Below are 17,511 nucleotides of genomic sequence, written 5' to 3' on the forward strand. Positions count from 1 at the left end.
TGGATTTTCTTTCCCCAGGTCACGCTCTCGAAGATGGAGGGACACGGAGGCACATCTTGATGGATTTCATTCAACCACCAGTGACGAGATGATGAAGATGGCCCAAGGTTGTTCCTGACAAATGGAACAAATAGCCACTTCTGGCTTTAATGATGTTTCAAACTCTCCCCTCTTCCTCTTCTGATTCATTCGTATTTTCAAGAAGTCCTGGAAATCTCAGAATGTTGAGTTTAGAATCTATTCAACCTCGTATTGTAGCGATTACTGTAAGATATTAATATCTCCCCACAGCCTCTTTTGCTGCATGGGGTCTGTAGATGAGATAGCTCATCTAGGAGAGTGCTGTTAGTGTATTCCTTTCAGGGACTAGAGCTGGATTGCTGTTGATCTAAAACAACCAGCCAGCCAGTCTGTATGCCAGTCTGAATGTTCACTGCCCAGGCCTATAATCACAACAAACAGTCTGTACCTCAGTCTGAATGTTCACTGCCCAGGCCTATAATCACAACAAACAGTCTGTACCTCAGTCTGAATGTTCACTGCCCAGGCCTATAATCACAACAAACAGTCTGTACCTCAGTCTGAGTGTTCACTGCCCAGGCCTATAATCACAACAAACAGCCAGTACTCAGGAGGCAGTGGCACTGCGACCCTAACGACCCCACGTCTCTCTCCCTCACACCCCTGTGTGTCAGGTCAAATCTCTTGGCCACCGCTGCAGTAACAGTCATAACCACGCAGGCATGGCAGGCAGGCAGGCAGCGCCCCAAAGCAGCATATCCAAGCAGCACCACGCCACATCACAAACTCTGGGACAATGCAATCCAATCCCGGGCCTAATTGTGCGTTGTGATACGATGGAGCGATTTCAGGGACGTTTTCATGGCCCACTGTCTCTATCAGGACTCACAGTACAGCAGTCAGCCAAGTGTCCACAGTCACATGGCAAGGCCCATTCATGCTTCGCAGCCCCAGAGCCCTGCAGCCTAGCCCTGAACCAGAGATAAGACTAGCAACGTTTCAATGCACTGTTTCCACACGCAGAATGAGATTAAATGATTTCGGCTCACATGATTGCAGCTGTCCTTATGGCTGGGACGAGGCAGTTTGCTTAATTCTTATTCTCTCCCTCTATTCTCTCCCTCCTTCTCTCCTCTTCCCATCCTTCCTCCATCCCTCCTTCACGCTCAGTGAACTTGCCCTCCGGAATCATTTTCATGCATTCAAACGACCTTCTCATCTTTATCATGTCATGTACAAGGACAACAGTGATAAGTAACATCAATGGGTGGCAGGCGCCCATTGGAAAGATGCAGAGAGATGGGAGTTGGGTGGTCACATTGGAAAGATATACAGAGAGAGATGGGAGTTGGGTGGTCACATTAGAAAGATGCAGAGTAGAGATGGGAGTTGGCTGGTCGCATTGGAAAGCTGCAGAGTAGAGATGGGAGTTGGGAGAGGATGGCCACATAGAAAAGGATTAGTCAGCTAAATGTAACGTCTCCTCAGATCATTACGGCTTCATAAACATACACTACCGTTCAAAAGTTTGGGGTCACTTAGAAATGTCCTTGTTTTCGAAAGAAAATCAATTTTTTTGTCCATTAAAATAACATCAAATTGATCAGAAATACAGTGTAGACATTGTTGTAAATGACTATTGTAGCTGGAAACGGCTGGTTTGTAATGGAATATCTACAGTTGAAGTAGGAAGTTTACATACACCTTAGCCAAATACATTTAAACTCGACCAAGCTTTAACTTCCTGACTGATGTCTTGAGATGTTGCTTCAATATAGCCACATCATTTTCCTTCCTCATGATGCCATCTATTTTGTGAAGTGCACCAGTCCCTCCTGCAGCAAAGCACCCCCACAGCATGATGCTGCCACCCCCGTGCTTCACGGTTGGGATGGTGTTCTTTGGCTTGCAAGCGACCCCCTTTTTCCTCCAAACATAACGATGGTCATTATGGCCAAACAGTTCTATTTTTGTTTCATCAGACCAGAGGACATTTCTCCAAAAAGTACGATCTTCGTCCCCATGTGCAGTTGCAAACCGTAGTCTGGCTTTTTTATGGCGGTTTTGGAGCAGTGGCTTCTTCCTTGCTGAGCGGCCTTTCAGGTTATGACGATATAGGACTAGTTTTATTGTGGATATAGATACTTTTGTACCTGTTTCCTCCAGCATCTTCACAAGGTCCTTTGCTGTTGTTCTGGGATTGATTTGCACTTTTCGCACCAAAGTACGTTCATCTCTAGGAGACAGAACACTTCTCCTTCCTGAGCAGTATGACAGATGCGTGGTCCCATGGTATTTATACTTGAGTACTATTGTTTGTACAGATGAACGTGGTACCTTCAGGCGTTTGGAAATTGCTCCCAATGATGAACCAGACTTGTGGAGGTCTATCAGAAGCTTCTAAAGCCATGACATCATTTTCTGGAATTTTCCAAGCTGTTTAAAGGCACAGTAAACTTAGTGTATATAAACATCTGACCCACTGGAATTGTGATAGAGTGAATTATAAGTGAAATAATCTGTCTGTAAAGAATTGTTGGAAAAATACTTGTGTCATGCACAAAGTAGATGTCCTAACCGACTTGCCAAAACTATAGTTTGTTAACAAGAAATTGTCTTTGGTGGTTGAAAAACTAGTTTTAATGACTCCAACCTAAGTGTATGTAAACTTCCGACTTCAACTGTACATAGGTGTGCAGAGGCCCTTTATCAGCAACCATCAGTCCTGTGTTCCAATGGCACGTTGTGTTTGCTAATCCAAGTTTATCATTTTAAAAGGCTAATTGATCATTAGAAAACCCTTTTGCAATTATGTTAGCACAGCTGAAAACTGTTGTGCTGATTAAAGAAGCAATACAACTGGCCTTCTTGAGACTAGTTGAGTATCTGGAGCATCAGCAATTGTGGGTTCGATTACAGGCTCAAAATAGCCAGAAACAAAGAACTTTCTTCTGAAACTCGTCAGTTTATTCTTGTTCTGAGAAATGAAGGCTATTCCATGCGAGAAATTGCCAAGAAACTGAATATCTCGTACAAAGCTGTGTACTACTCCCTTCACAGAACAGCGCAAACAGTCTCTAACCAGAATAGAAAGAGGAATGGGAGGCCCCAGTGCACAACTGAGAAAGAGGACGAATACATTAGTGTGTCTAGTTTGAGAAACAGGCGCCTCACAGGTCCTCAACTGGCAGCTTCATTAAATAGTACCCGCCAGTCTCAACGTCAACAGTGAAGAGGCGACTCCGGGATGCTGATCTTCTAGGCAGAGTTGCAAAGAAAAAGCCATATCTCAGATTGGCCAATAAAAATTAAAGATTAAGATGGGCAAAAGAACACAGACACTGGACTTTTTCTTTGTAACTCTGCCTTGGTCAGCATCCCGGAGTCGCCTCTTCACTGTTGACATTGAGACTGGTGTTTTGCGGGTACTATTTAATGAAGCTGCCAGTTGAGGACCTGTGAGGCATCTGTTTCTCAAACTAGACACTCCAATGTATTTGTCCTCTTGTTCAGTTGTGCACCGGGGCCTCCCACTCCTCTTCCTATTCTGGTTAGAGCCAGTTTGCGCTGTTCTGTGAAAGGAGTAGTACACAGCGTTGTACGAGATCTTCAGTTTCTTGGCAATTTCTCACATGGAATAGCCTTCATTTCTCAGAACAAGAATAGACTGACGAGTTTCAGAAGAAAGTTATTTGTTTCTGGCCATTTTGAGCCTGTAACCCACAATTGCTGATGCTCCAGATACTCAATTAGTCTCAAGAAGGCCAGTTTTATTGCTTCTTAATCAGCACAACAGTTTTCAGCTGTGCTAACATAATTGCAAAAGGGTTTTCTAATGATCAATTAGCCTTTTAAAATGACAAACTTGGATTAGCAAACACAACGTGCCATTGGAACACAGGACTGATGGTTGCTGATAATGGGCCTCTGTACACCTGTGTAGATATTCCATTAAAAATCAGCCTTTTCCAGCTACAATAGCCATTTACAACATTAACAATGTCTACACTGTATTTCTGATCAATTTGATGTTATTCTAATGGACAAAAAAATTGCTTTTCTTTCGAAAACAAGGACATTTCTAAGTGACCCCAAATGTTTGAATGGTAGTGTACATTAATCAGCTTTTTTTAAAACTCCGATTACATTTTCAATGCCATACAACATGGCGCGCTCAAGCATATGATGAGGCGGTCAAATCACAAATGCCTTTTCAATGTCACATTGAGCAAGACATTAGATGCAATGTTGTATACAGCAAAGGGTTGCTATTTGCTATTGTATAGCACTGGTGAGATGGAAATGCTACCAATGGTGGCCACCATCACATTAGTCGATAATAGAGTTGCTATATATGATGTTTACTGATATGGACACATTTGCTATGGGTTTACTGAGCCAATTACTAAATGACAGTTCCCTGAACATGGTTTGAAATAGCAACACTCAAAACTCAAGTGTCTCCCTATGCAGCGTTAGTGTCATACACAGGATATCTGTGGTCATAAGTTTTACAGGGCTGTACGAACAAGCCAGAAGACTTACTGAGACCGCTCTGGAGCATGCTGTGGCCCTCATCAAGCTAGGCTACTAAAATAAATGTATGGTGTGATGGGAGCATAAGTGTTGGTTAATACATGCATGTTTATGGTCAGACTGGAGTGTACTGTGACTGATTAATAGGACAGAGGGGAGAATTCCCGCATGGACGCTTCTATTTAACAATCAGAGAGAGTGATTGGCTCTCTGTGGTGCTCTAAAAACAGGAACAGATGGGGGAGTGTGAAAGGACAGTGTGAAGGGGTGACTAGGGGCATTGGGGGTGTATGTGGGGGAGAGAAACAGAGGGAGAGATAGGGGGGTTGGGGAGAGAGAGAGAGAGAGACAGAGAGAAAGAGAGAGATGCAGAGGGGGAAGAGATTGGGGAGAGAGTGAGAGAGACAGTGAAAAGGAGAGAGAGAGAGAGAGAGAGAGAGAGAGAGAGAGAGAGAGAGAGGAGAGAGAGAGAGAGAGAGAGAGAGAGAGGAAAGAGAGGAAAGAGAGGAAAGAGAGGAAAGCAGGGGGTGGGGTTGGTCCTGAAGGAAGATGACAAACCCTGTTACCTCTCACTCTCCCTGTCTCTCAATTTGATGAGCTGCCAAACATCAGTGTGTGTGTATGCGTGCATGTAGATATTCTTCTTTCGTGATTTATACAATAAAGGTATGCTAGCTAGTGAGTCATATTTGAGATACAGTGTGTGTGCACATGTGCCTGTGTGTCAAGAGGAGAAAGAGGGGAGAGCAAGGCTGAGCAAGACAGATGGAGAATCGGTGCTTACAGGTACTTGTGTAATACAGTTGAAGTCGGAAGTTTACATACACTTAGGTTGGAGTCATTAAAACTAGTTTTTCAACCACTGCACACATTTTTTGTTAACAAACTATAGTTTTGGCAAGTCGGTTAGGACATCTACTTTGTGCATGACTCAAGTAATCTTTCCAACAATTGTTTACAGACAGATTATTTCACTTATAATTCACTGTATCACAATTCCAGTGGGTCAGAAGTTTACATACACTAAGTTGACTGTGCCTTTAATGTCATGTGTAAAATGTGCAGCGGTAGGACGGAGTCAGGCGCAGGACACAGAACTGAGTACACAACGTACTTTACTCTGAAAAAACAAACACTAATTTCCACGCAGGGAAAACACACCAGCTCACAAAAGTGTATGACACAACACAACGAACAAACACACACAAAACCATGTGGGAACCAGAGGGTTAAATAGGGAAATAATCATAATGCAATGGGAACCAGGTGTGTACAAACAAGACAAAACAAATGGAAAACAGAAACGTAGATCGATGGCAGCTAGAAAGCTGGTGACGACGACCGCCGATAGCCGCCCCCACAAGGAGAGGCACCAACTTCGGCGGAAGTCGTGACATTTAAACAGCTTGGAAAATTCCAGAAAATGATGTCATGGCTTTAGAAGCTACTGATAGGCTAATTGACATCATTTGAGTCAATTGGAGGTGTACCTGTGGATGTATTTCAAGGCCTACCTTCCAACTCAGTGCCTCTTTGCTTGACATCATGGGAAAATTAAAATAAATCAGCCAAGACCTCAGAAAATGAATTGTAGACCTCCACAAGTCTGGTTCATCCTTCGGAGCAATTTCCAAACGCCTGAAGGTACCACGTTCATCTGTACAAACAATAGTATGCAAGTATAAACACCATGGGACCACGCAGCCGTTATACCGCTCAGGAAGGAGACGCATTCTGTCTCCTAGAGATGAACGTACTTTGGTGCGAAAAGTGCAAATCAATCCCAGAACAACAGCAAAGGACCTTGTGAAGATGCTGGAGGAAAAAGGTACAAGAGTATCTATATCCACAGTAAAACGAGTCCTATATCGACATAACCTGAAAGGCCGCTCAGCAAGGAAGAAGCCACTGCTCCAAAACCGCCATAAAAAAGCCAGACTACGGTTTGCAACTGCACATGGGGACGAAGATCGCACTTTTTGGAGAAATGTCCTCTGGTCTGATGAAACAAAAATAGAACTGTTTGGCCATAATGACCATCGTTATGTTTGGAGGAAAAATGGGGTCGCTTGCAAGCTGAAGAACACCATCCCAACCGTGAAGCACGGGGTAGCAGCATCATGCTGTGGGGGTGCTTTGCTGCAGGAGGGACTGGTGCACTTCACAAAATAGATGGCATCATGACGAAGGAAAATGATGTGGATATATTGAAGCAACATCTCAAGACATCAGTCAGGAAGTTAAAGCTTGGTCGCAAATGGGTCTTCCAAATGGACAATGACACCAAGCATACTTCCAAAGTTGTGGCAAAATGGCTTAAGGACAACAAAGTCAAGGTATTGGAGTGGCCATCACAAAGCCCTGACCTCAATCCTATAGAAAATGTGTGGGCAGAACTGAAAAAGCCTGTGCAAGCAAGGAGGCCTACAAACCTGACTCAGTTACACCAGCTCTGTCAGGAGGAATGGGCCAAAATTCACCCAACTTAATGTGGGAAGCTTGTGGAAGGCTACCCGAAACGTTTGACCCAAGTTAAACAATTTAAAGGCAATGCTACTGTGGTATCTGAGGAATGTATGACTTTGCTAATGGTTTCAAATGGTTTTAGAGGATGTTGACTCAGCTTAAAGGGAGCATCTGGGGAGTAGTTCTATAGGGGCACCCTAAAGCCGAGGAAGACTGTTAAGTGGCCTCCTGGGATTGGTCTGTAGGGAAAACACCCATATTATGTTACATAGGGCATAGGATATAAATACCACGGTTAAAACAAAGGAGGACAGAACAACATATTACAGATTGGGTCGTTGTTCTCCAGATGTCTGCAGATATCTGTAAATTGACGCTGTAACCCTTTGATATAAATAAACCTTTATAATCAAAGTACAGTGTCAGCAGAATTCTTGTTCTTACAGCATCTCAGCATAGTTTTCTCGACACCACACTACCAAATACTAATTGAGTGTATGTAAACTTCTGACCTACTGGGAATGTGATGAAAGAAATCAAAGTTGAAAAAAATCATTCTCTCTACTATTATTCTGACATTTCACATTCTTAAAATAAAGTGGTGATCCTAACTGACCTAAGACAGGGACTTTTTACTAGGATAAAATGTCAGGAATTGTGAAAAACTGAGTTTAATTTATTTAGCTAAGGTGTATGTAAACTTCCGACTTCAACTGTATATGGCACAAATAGGCTACATACTCAAGAACACACACATGCACACAGACACACAGGCACACACACACACAAGGGTTAAGCTGTTATGCATTGCCATTCTCACTCCCCTGCGACTTCATCACCTCACCCACTCATACTTCTCCTCCTCTTTTTCTCTCGCTCATTTCCTCAGAGGACAAATTACCGTGATTACCATCCTACCTCCCTCTGCTCCATTCTCTTGCTCCCTCGCTCTTTATTTCATAGATTTCACAGTGTGAGTATTTCTCTCCTTCTGGCGGTCTTTGTGTGCCCTGTTCCATTCTTTCTTTCACCTCCTCCCTCTTTCTGTTCTGCACAGTCAAACTATAATTCCCTCACTTTGGTCTTTCTCTCTTTCTCCTTCCCTAAGGAGGACTCTCTTTCTCTCTTTCTCCTTCCCTAAGGAGGACTCTCTTTCTCTCTTTCTCCTTCCCTAAGGAGGACTCTCTTTCTCTCTTTCTCCTTCCCTAAGGAGGACTCTCTTTCTCTCTTTCTCCTTCCCTAAGGAGGACTCTCTTTCTCTCTTTCTCTCCCTCTTCATTTGTTGTCTTTCTCTACCTCCCTCTCTCTCTTTCTCCCTCTCTCTATATTTCTCTCTCTTTCACCATCCCCTCATCCCTCTAACTCTTCCCAAGTCAAATTTTCTCGGTAACTGGCACACTCTCTGGGGAAATAAATTAGTAATATTTATGATGAAACCCTCTCTATAGCGCTGTCTCTCATCTCGTTGTCGCATAAAAAAGACACTCGTCAGACAATCTACCAATCCATCCATCACCTCGGTGCAGGCTGTGTCTCCACTCCCCTTGGCTGCCAAAGCTTTTAAAAGTGCATAAAACTCCAGATTGGGCACGGAGCACCTGAGTCCACATGTGGAACATCCTCACAGCCAACTGCCACTGAGCTATGAATCAATGTTCTGCCCTGGCTAAGGAGCAGCCCACATATGGCTCCTAGAACATTGTAGGGGTGTAATTTACACAGTGGATCTCGATATCCTGCTGGGTTCACAAGCTTTACAGGTTGTCAGGTTCCTGTATTAGGACATACCCTGACAGCTTTCAAAGCTGTCATACGGTAACAACGCTACAGTCCTGCTTGGCTCCTTGAAGAAAGTCATGAATGGAGGGATTGAAGGGAAAACCCAGGAGGCTTTTATGAGTCTCGTGAGGTCAGAGAATAATTTTGTGTTGCGGCCCGCAAACCATACCATTACAACTTGTTAGGGAATATAATAATATTCACGAAAACCTGGTTAATTTATGTATTTATTTATTTAATCCTCACCCAATGGTAAATGCCATGTGAAATACAGTAAGCAGCACTGACTTTAGGAGAAAGAGGCTGGATTGTGAGTGTCTTTTAGGCCCTGGTATTTAATTGAGCAGAGCGGCGGGGAACCAGGCTTTGGTAGTGTCCTAACCCCCAACTGTCACACTGCAGCAGCAGGGGTACTAACAGCATTGAACAGACTGGAGGAGTCTGGTTTAATGGCAGCACTTCTCCATGGGTTCCCCTCCTCTAATTTCCTCTCCCCTCATCTCCCCTCTCCTCTCCCATCATCTCTCATCCTCTCCCCTCATCTCCCCTCTCCTCCTCTCCCCTCATCTCTCCTCCTCTCCCCTCATCTCCCCTCTCTCCTCTCCTCTCTCCTCTACCCTCCTCTCCTCTCTCCTCCTCTCTCCTCTCCCCTCCTCTCCTCTCCCCTCCTCTCCCCTCCTCTCTCCTCCCCTCCCCCCCTCTCTCCCCCCCCCCTCTCTCCTCCTCTCCCCTCTTCTCTCCTCCTCTCCCCTCTCCCCTCCTCTCCTCTCTTCTCCCCTCTCCCCCTCTCCCCCTCTCCTAGGATGCTTCAAAGGAGCCTGAGTGTACATGTGGTCTGTATAGAACCCTGCACATTGACACCAGAACTGCCCCCAGGTTGGCAAATTGGGTTTCTAGCTCAGAGCGATTGATGGGTGAAGTATACCTGTTAGAGTGTGTGTGGGAATGTGTGTGTGTGTGTGTGTGTGTGTGTGTGTGTGTGTGTGTGTGTGTGTGTGTGTGTGTGTGTGCTCGTGTGTGCTCGTGCGTGCTCGTGTGTGTGGGTGTATTTGTGGGTGTATTTACATTTTACATTTTAGTCGTTTAGCAGCGCTCTTATCCAGAGCGACTTTACAGTTAGTGAGTGCATACATTTTCATACATATATTTGTGGGGGTGTGTGAGCATGTGTGCATGTGATATGTGTGTGTGTGTGTCACTCACTCTGGGTGAAGAGAGGAGGGTTGTCATTGACGTCACTCAGCCTGACGGTGACAGTAGTGGTCCCTGAGAGACCTCCCAGATGGCCCCCCATGTCCTTGGCCTGCAGGACAACCAGGTATTGGTCCTGGGTTTCCCTGTCCATATCAGGCACTGCTGTACGCAGGATACCTTGGAAAAACACACACACCAAAGACAAAGACATAGTTCAAGATCCATCATTTCCACTATGCAGAATGACCTGATTCTGCTTCACATACAGAGGCTGCCTCTAGCTGTGCTCACCAAACCCAGCCAAACCAGGAGACTGGCAGCCAAATCACCTTGAAATAATGGATGCTCTTGTAAAGCTAGTGAAAATATGAGGCTTTGATGGGGTATATGTAGGGAGTTAACAAGCAACCAGCATAAATATCTGAGCAAATGTGATGTGGCTCTGGGATGTGTGTGTGTGTGTGTGTGTGTGTGTGTGTGTGTGTGTGTGTGTGTGTGTGTGTGTGTGTGTGTGTGTGTGTGTGTGTGTGTGTGTGTGTGTGTGTGTGTGTGTGTGTGTGTGTGTGTGTGTGTGTGTGTGTGTGTGTGTGTGTGTGTGTGTGTGTGTGTGTGTGTGTGCAGAATGAGACCTTCTGAAATGAAGAGAGAGGACAGAGTGGACCGGCTCTACATGCAAACCCTGCCAATGGATGAGCGCTTTAGTTAACATACGCTGGGCAGAATTAGGATAATATACCCAATTAGCATGCAAAGACCCACCAGCAGAACCCTCTTCACTCATACCAAAGGTCCCTCCAACAATTAATTAAATTGCATTACAATTCAATAATGGCATAGCAGACGATGTCTACCTATAATATCCCCTTGTCGACAAATAGAATAAACCCAACTAGTACACACACACGCCGACACGCACTCACTCAGCAAACAGACTTCAAAATGCCTAACTAGGCGACACACTCGTACAGTAAACATAAGGTATAAAAATGCAGTGTTTACTAGCTTGCAGGCTGTCAATCACGTAGTGAGGCAACAGAGGACTAAATGTGATGTTTGAAATGCCCATGGTTTCCTCTCAGGCAGTGTGCAGAAGACTTTCCCATCTGCCTCGGGGACCCTGGGTTGACACCAAAGCCCCCCAAAACACACAGTAGATTTTAGTGAAGAGACAGGTCCTTTGAGCCTTTTTAATCTCTTCCTTTAATAGTTCCCAAACCTTTTCTGACATCTCCCTTTGATCAGACATCTTTTTGTTTTTCCTCCTTCAAAAAATATAATTTAAGGCGGTTACTGCAGTTTGTTGGATGCACATAGACTCTGGCAGTCTGAATACATTTCTGCCATCTTGAACTGGATTAACTGAGAGGGTGCAGGAGGGGACACAGAGAGAGGGAATAGGGGAAAAGAGGGAGGGAGGTGAGAGAAGGGAATATGGGGAGGGGGTAAATAGAGAGGAATGGGCAAGCCTGACAGAGAGTGTGAGGGACTGAGAGAGGGATTGAAGGAGGGATGGGGATAGATGAGGGAGAGAAAGAAAGAGCTGTGGGGATACACACTGCAAAGATACTTGTAGAGGGAGAAAATGGTTGGCTGGAGAGGGAGGGAGTACAGAGGGAGGGAGGGAGCAGAGGGGAGGGAGGGAGTACAGAGGGAGGGAGTCGAGAGGGAGGGAGTGCATGCACACTAAGTGGAGAACAAGAGGCACTCACCTGTCTGTGGGTCCACAGAGAAGAACTGCTTTCCCTGCACCAGTGTGTACACCAGCCTGGCACTGTTCCCATAGGTTGGGTCGTCAGCATCTGTCGCTGTCACCTGAATTATAGAAGTACCTGAAGGAGGAGGGGAGAGAGCAGAGGAGTGTTAAAACAGCATACCACACACACAAACACTGACTGGACACAGCAGTACATTAACTCCAGAGAGCCAAATACACACTGGCTGACTGACTGAGTGATTGACTGGCTATCTGACAACCCCCACCCCTCTCTCTCTCTCTCTCTCTCTCTCTCTCTCTCTCTCTCTCTCTCTCTCTCTCTCTCTCTCTCTCTCTCTCACCCTCTCTCTCTCTCTGTCTTTCTCTCTCTCTCACCCCACTCTCTCTCTCTCTCTCTCACCCCATTCTCTCTCTTTCGGCAGCAGTGTAACAAATACTTTATTCACTTTCCTTCTCCCCTGCTGCTCACCTTCTTTCTCTCTCCATTCTGTCTGTCTCACTTCATTTCTCTGCATCTCTGTCACAATCTCCTTTGGCTCCCTCTCTCAATCTCTCTGTCTATCGGTTGCCCCCCTTTGTCTCCCCCCTGACTCCCTCATGTCATGAATCCCTGCCTCTCCTGACAAATATGGACACCTTTTCCCACCAAATAAATCAAAGACCGTCAGCTTTATGTGTGATATTGAAATCGTAGCAAAAATATATATATATAGTTTGGAAAAAAGAACTATGTTTCCCATTGGGCACTGGGCTGACAAGCTCAGAGGGAAGAGGGGATTTGTGGGAGCAGCTGTTGCTGTTTTCTGATATCAAAGCCCCAACAGTGTCACCGGGAGAGAGAGCAAGGGAGGGAGGGAGAGAGGGAGGAAGGAGGGAGGGAGGGAGAGAGAGAGACGAGTGAGAGAGAGACTGGGTCTGATTACTGATCTATCACAGGTATTTAAAAGAGCCTAGTGATGCACCTGTGCATCAGTCTATGTAACATAATAAAGAAATCTCCATAAAAATCTGTCAGTTTAAGCTAGAGATATCCATCTGCGATGGAAGGTGGCCGAGCTACAGTGGTGTTTGTCAGACCATGAGACATCCTGAAAATCGGTCTTCTCACTAAAACGTCTGTAGCGTTTTTTTTAGCTATAACTAATATGACCCCGCTATAGAAAGGGGAGACTCTCACGAACACAATGGTGTTCTCCGTTTTTCTCTATGACCCCCACAAGTGTCACGGGACTCGTCTGAAGGTAACCCTTACAAATGAATGGAAGTATGGAGATAGTTTTGTCCCAACAAAAATAAGGGGTTAAATATGTGTAAAAAAAACAAAAACAAGGCACATGGAAGATGGAGAGAGAAAGGGAGAGTGACAGGAGCAAATGTTTTGATGCACGCAGCAGTAAAATAATGATCAGAAAGACAGATCAAACAAGGTTGACTAGGGTTGACGCAACAAATCTATTGATATACAGTCTGTCTTGGTGCTAAAGCACAGTCACAATTTGGAATGATCATACATTCAGACTGAGATGTATTACCAGTGAATAGAGCAGAAGTCTATTCACACTGACTGGCACTGAGACATTCATACTCTGGGTGAATACCATAGTGATTTCTTTCCATGTGAAATACTGTAAGGCTATAGTAGCTGTAGAAATCATATCCTAGTATCCACTTAAAACTAACCGTGGGGATGAAATTCACATCACACAAGTTGTTTAGGGCAATCAAGGGAAGCAAACTCAATCTGAAATCATAGTGAAAGTGAGATGATGAAAGATATCTCAACCAATGTCTTCGACAGGCTGACGTTGTGTTATTGTGACTACTATCATTATCTTATTACCACTGTGGCATTGATGGTGGAAGGTATTACCAGTTTTATGTAACAGCTCTTTGATAAGACTCTCATGGCTCCGCTATCTGCTAGTCTCACAGCAACCCACCGTACATTTTGAAAAGACCTTGGTAAATATTTCATCCCAGGTAAATATTGAAGCCATGATTGACTAAACAACTAAATCTGGGACCGAGTTTTGAAAGCAAGCACACATCAAAATGGATGAAAGGATTAATAAAATGGAAGCAGGCAGTAGCAGATAAAACAGACAACGGCTCCCCGGCTTCAGTACCTATGTTGGCCATCTCAGGCACGGTGGCGCTGTAGGGCTCTTCCTCAAACAGAGGGGGGTTGTCGTTGATGTCCTGTACTCTGATGATGAATGTGGACGAGGGCTCCAGGGCCCGGTCGGTCTGCCAGTCGGTTGCTGTGGCGATGAGGCGGTACTCGTCCTTCTCCTCACGGTCCAGGGGTTTGGTGACATGGATGTTGCCCGTCTTCTCGTCAATCACAAACACCGACCCCGCCCCCTCACCACGCAGCAAGTACTTGGTGCGTCCATCACCTCTGTCCATGTCAGTGTGCAGCTGAGAGAGATATAGGAGAGATATAGGAGAGAGAGAGAGAGAGAGAGAGAGAGAGAGAGAGAGAGAGAGAGAGAGAGAGAGAGAGAGAGAGAGAGAGAGAGAGAGATAAATAAATATATAGAGGAAGAGCTATAAGTTATAAATTAAAAGAGAATGAATCGAAGCGAAATAAAGGTGATTATATAGAGTGATTCTACACTGTGATTATACACTGTGATTATACACTGTGATTATACAGAGTGATTATACATTGTGATTATACAAAGTGATTATACACTGTGATTATACATTGTGATTATACACAGTGATTATAAAAAGTAATTATACAAAGTGATTATACACTGTGATTATACACTGTGATTATACAGAGTGATTATACACAGTGATTATACAAAGTGATTATACAAAGTGATTATACACTGTGATTATACAAAGTGATTATACACTGTGATTATACACTGTGATTCTACAGAGTGATTATACACTGTGATTCTACACAGTGATTCTACACAGTGATTCTACACAGTGATTATACAAAGTGATTATACACTGTGATTATACACAGTGATTATACAGTGATTATATCCAAACAAACACCCTCTGATCTATCCAGATCCATCTATGGGGCAATGGCCCTGAACTAGGATCATCATAATCTCAATAACCAGTTTAACTAGGCCTGCTATTCTCACAAACAGTTATCTCTGAAAGCTCATCAATCTGTGAAATACAGTTCCCTACTGCTGCAGCGATGAATGAAAGTAGAAATTTAGCGCGTAATAAGTTGAGGCCTAATCAATAATTTCCCAACTACTGAGAGTGTATTAAGGAGGGCAGGGGTACATGCTGTATTGATCCTGACTGCTGCTGGCCTTCTGGCTCAGACCTGGCTGGTTGGCTGGCTGGTGGCTGGTGGCTGGTGGCTAGTGGCTAGTGGCTAGTGGCTAGTGGATGGTGGCTAGTGGCTAGTGGATGGTGGCTAATGGCTGGTGGCTAGTGGCTGGTGGCTAGTGGCTGGTGGCAGGTGGCAGGTGGCTAGTGGCTAGTGGATGGTGGCTAGTGGCTAGTGGATGGTGGCTAATGGCTGGTGGCTAGTGGCTGGTGGCTGGTGGCTAGTGGCTGGTGGCTAGTGGCTAGTGGCTAGTGGCTAGTGGATGGTGGCTGGTGGCTGGTGGCTAGTGGCTAGTGGCTAGTGGCTGGTGGCAGGTGGCTAGTGGCTAGTGGATGGTGGCTCGTTGGCTGGCTGGCTGGTGGCTGGTGGCTGGTGGCTAGTGGCTGGTGGCTAGTGGCTAGTGGCTAGTGGCTAGTGGATGGTGGCTAATGGCTGGTGGCAGGTGGCTAGTGGCTGGTGGCTAGTGGCTAGTGGCTAGTGGCTAGTGGCTGGTGGCTAGTGGCTGGTGGCTAGTGGCTGGTGGCAGGTGGCTAGTGGCTAGTGGCTAGTGGCTAGTTGCAGGTGGCTAGTGGCTAGTGGCAGGTGGCTAGTGGCTAGTGGCTGGTGGCTGGTGGCTGGTGGCTGGTGGCTGGTGGCTGGTGGCTAATGGCTAGTGGCTGGTGGCTGGTGGCTGGTGGCTGGTGGCTGGTGGCTGGTGGCTAATGGCTAGTGGCTGGTGGCTGGTGGCTAATGGCTAGTGGCTGGTGGCTGGTGGCTGGTGCTCTCTCAAGCGGAGCAGGATAATAGAAGAAGGATCCGCCTCCCCCATCTCCATCTCCATCCCCATCTCATCTCCATTCCCATCTCCATCCCCATCTCCATCTCCATCCCCATCCCCATCTCATCCCCATCCCCATCCCCATCTCATCTCATCTCCATCCCCATCCCCATCTCCATCCCCATCTCCATCTCCATCTCCATCCCCATCTCAATCTTCATCTCCATCTCCATCTCCATCTCCATCCCCATCTCCATCTCATCCCCATCCCCATCCCCATCCCCATCCCCATCTCCATCCCCATCCCCATCCCCATCTCATCTCCATCCCCATCTCCATCCCCATCTCCATCTCATCCCCATCCCCATCCCCATCCCCATCTCCATCCCCATCCCCATCTCCATCCCCATCCCCATCTCATCTCCATCCCCATCTCCATCTCATCCCCATCCCCATCCCCATCCCCATCTCCATCCCCATCTCCATCCCCATCTCCATCTCCATCCCCATCTCCATCTCCATCTCATCCCCATCCCCATCCCCATCTCCATCGCCATCTCCATCCCCATCTCCATCTCCATCTCCATCCCCATCTCATCCCCATCCCCATCCCCATCTCCATCCCCATCTCCATCCCCATCTCCATCTCATCTCCATCTCCATCTCCATCCCCATCCCCATCCCCATCCCCATCCCCATCTCCATCCCCATCCCCATCTCCATCCCCATCTCCATCCCCATCTCCATCCCCATCTCCATCTCATCCCCATCCCCATCTCCATCTCCATCTCCATCCCCATCCCCATCCCCATCTCCATCCCCATCTCCATCTCCATCCCCATCTCCATCCCCATCCCCATCCCCATCTCCATCCCCATCCCCATCCCCATCTCCATCCCCATCCCCATCCCCATCTCCATCCCCATCCCCATCTCCATCCCCATCCCCATCCCCATCCCCATCTCCATCTCCATCCCCATCCCCATGGCCCTGCTCAGGGGATGCTCTCCGCACATCAGCATTCATTCTCATTACAGCTCAAATGTGGACGGAATAGGAACCCTGACACAAGAGTGCAAAATTAGCCCCACTCCAAGAGTGTGACATTGTGACTTCAGAAGAAAAGTGCGAGTGGGGGCCGCTTGAAAGCATTGTTGCAGCTAAGCTCATTCGCTAAATGAAATGAAAATGGATACTCTGAATCAAAATATTCATTAGTTTTACAGATCCTTATTTTACTTTCTTTTTTTTTTATGGGAAAAATAGTCTAGATGTATGCCCCCCTTCCAGTGAGTAAACGATTCACATGGATGTTGACAAGTGTGTTTGCGCCTGTTAACCAAATATAACTTTTTTATACGTTTCCATTCTGACTGTCTGCAGAGTTGAGCTAAACAATTCTGTATGCATTATGGTTATACATATTATATCATTCCTCCTTCCAAAACATGACTTCACTGCCAATTTCGCAGAATCATTTATAGAAATTGAGCAGAGGGTAATGCTCCTAGTCTTACTACCATTTTATTCCAAATAAATTGGCAGTGAAACGATGTGGTGGAAAGGGAAAAGGATTGGGAATAGACCTGAGTCAACGTGTAACAGCTGGGGGGCCTCTAAGGATGTCATGGATACTGGGGGCCTTTAAGGTTGTCACGGATACTGCACTTATAGTACACTCTGTATTAGTTATTTTGGGAGTTTTAGCTTTGAGGTCTTCTATATTCATCC

This window comes from Coregonus lavaretus (assembly GCF_964263955.1).
Source record: "Coregonus lavaretus genome assembly, chromosome: 23".
NCBI classification, from domain to species: domain Eukaryota; kingdom Metazoa; phylum Chordata; class Actinopteri; order Salmoniformes; family Salmonidae; genus Coregonus; species Coregonus lavaretus.